The sequence below is a fragment of the Urocitellus parryii genome, chromosome 8 (assembly GCF_045843805.1).
Source record: "Urocitellus parryii isolate mUroPar1 chromosome 8, mUroPar1.hap1, whole genome shotgun sequence".
NCBI lineage: Eukaryota > Metazoa > Chordata > Mammalia > Rodentia > Sciuridae > Urocitellus > Urocitellus parryii.
The window spans coordinates 154,167,472-154,169,775 of NC_135538.1; the positions used below are offsets into that span (position 1 = coordinate 154,167,472).

Here is a 2,304-nt window from a genome sequence, read left to right on the forward strand (position 1 = left end):
CAACCCTGGAGAGTTTTCACCAATTGCCACCATATTTTTTATGCTTCCATGCATTGTTTCCCACTGGTCTTAAATAATTTTGAGAATAGAATTGCCAGCATGTGGTGAAATTTGAATATTAGAAGAATTAGCTTTTAATGAATATTGTCTATTGTAACCTAAAATCTAATAATCTGTCATGAACTGGAATTATTTGAAAATATACTTCTATAGTTTTATTTATCAGTTTAAAAATATTCATGAATCCTTCTTCTCTCTTTCCATTCCCGATCTGCCATAGAATTTTATCTCAACATGTAACGTGTTTATGCTTAAAATCTATGATTGGCTACCTTTCATAGCACTCGGAAACAGAAAAATATGTAAAAAGGAAGACATTATTTTTAGTCGTTACCAATATTTCCCTGTATTTTGAGTTTTTTCATTGGTTTTAAATTTAAGGGCAGTATGCAATCACCAAAAAGCGAATACATAATTTTTTAAAAGTACTCTGTATATAAAAAACAAACTTGTGTTGGAAGTTCATCCTTATCGGAAGGGCTGGGTATCCTTCACCCTGTCCCCTTTTAGCTCTAGTGTCTTCAGATGTGACTGAATTGGAATGGAATCACAAACCACAAAACCATCAGCAGTTTGGGAGGAACAAATGAAGAAAATAAGGAAGGTCCCACCGAGACTTGAACTCGGATCGCTGGATTCAGAGTCCAGAGTGCTGACCATTACACCATGGGGCCTGCTCATGCTATCCTCTTTATCAAGACCTCTCTGTGTGCTGCTCGGGTGGGGCTCCCGCCTCAAGCTCCTACCTCTTCTTCCGGGCTGTCCAGGGCGCTGACGGCGCTCCCCAAGCCCCCACCGAATCCCTCTTGCGTCTGACTTGGGGCAGGACCGCCTCCTCCTGCCTCACCCCGCCCGCCCAGCCCCGAGGGGTTACGGAGCTTGGTGTGCTGGCGTCTATTTCTTCCCCGGAACAAAGTGAGGTAGTTGCACCGAACATCTGCTAGGTTCTGAGACGCGCACCTCGTGCTGCGGCCTCATCTAAGGCTCTCGGTGCGCGGGCAGCTGGCCTCGTGTAAGGCTCCCAGTGCCTGGGCAGCTGGCCTCGTCTAAGGCTCTCAGTGCCTGGGCAGCTGGCCTCGTGTAAGGCTCCCAGTGCCTGGGCAGCTGGCCTCGTGTAAGGCTCTCAGTGCCTGGGCAGCTGGCCTCGCGTAAGGCTCCCAGTGCACAGGAAGCTGGCCTCCTGTAAGGCTCTCAGTGCTTGGGCAGCTGGCCTCGTGTAAGGTTCGCAGTGCGCGGGCAGCTTGCCTCGTGTAAGGCTCTCAGTGCCTGGGCAGCTGGCCTCGTGTAAGGTTCGCAGTGCCTGGGCAGCTGGCCTCGTGTAAGGCTCTCAGTGCCTGGGCAGCTGGCCTCGTGTAAGGCTCCCAGTGCCTGGGCAGCTGGCCTCGTGTAAGGCTCTCAGTGCCTGGGCAGCTGGCCTCGTGTAAGGCTCCCAGTGCCTGGGCAGCTGGCCTCGTGTAAGGCTCGCAGTGCCTGGGCAGCTGGCCTCGTGTAAGGCTCTCAGTGCCTGGGCAGCTGGCCTCGTGTAAGGCTCTCAGTGCCTGGGCAGCTGGCTCCTGTAAGGCTCTCAGTGCCTGGGCAGCTGGCTCCTGTAAGGCCTGCAGTGCGAGGGCAGCTGGCCTCGTGTAAGGCTCGCAGTGCTCCGGCAGCTGGCACCCTGGGCTCTCTTTGGCAGGTGGGAGCCTGTGGGAGACCCGGGACCCTCCACTCCGCTTCCCTATCAGATCTCACTGATTCCATGGAAACCCTCCTTTCCTTGGGTGGTATCGGTGCTTTTGAGGACAAATATGGAAAGATTTCACCAAGGTCACGGCAGAGGACTCTAGAGGCCGAGGATGCCCTCCATCCTCCGGATGTTCAGGCACCAGCTCTCCAGACCCCCACCCCAACAAATCTCAAACCACCTCCGGGTAACTCCAGTGTTGTGCTTGGATCTGGAACGTCGCCAAAGGCTCCTGTGTTGAAGGCTTGGTCCCAGCGCAGCGAAGTCCAGAGGTGGGGCTTTTGGGAAGTGCCTGGGCCATGAGATGAGGGCTCTGATCTCACCAGTGGATTATTTTCTGATGGAATCATAACTTGACGGCGCTGGGAGATGATGGAAACCGTGACGCATCACTGGGGGCATGCTTTGGAAGGGTATTCTCAGTTCCTGGCTCTTTCCTCTTTGTCCTTGCTTTCTGGATGTTAGGAGTTAAGCACATTTCCTCTGACGCCCTTCTGACTTGAGGTTCTGCTGCACTTCAAGCC

The 2,304-nt window shown here is 52.6% G+C and overlaps 1 non-coding gene across 1 annotated transcript; it reads right to left on the minus strand.

Moving 5' to 3' along the window:
- Positions 1-662: 662 nt before the first annotated feature.
- Positions 663-734, minus strand: Trnaq-cug (transfer RNA glutamine (anticodon CUG)). The gene has a single exon. It is a non-coding gene; the product is annotated as a tRNA-Gln (tRNA).
- Between the last annotated feature and the right edge of the window lie 1,570 nt (positions 735-2,304).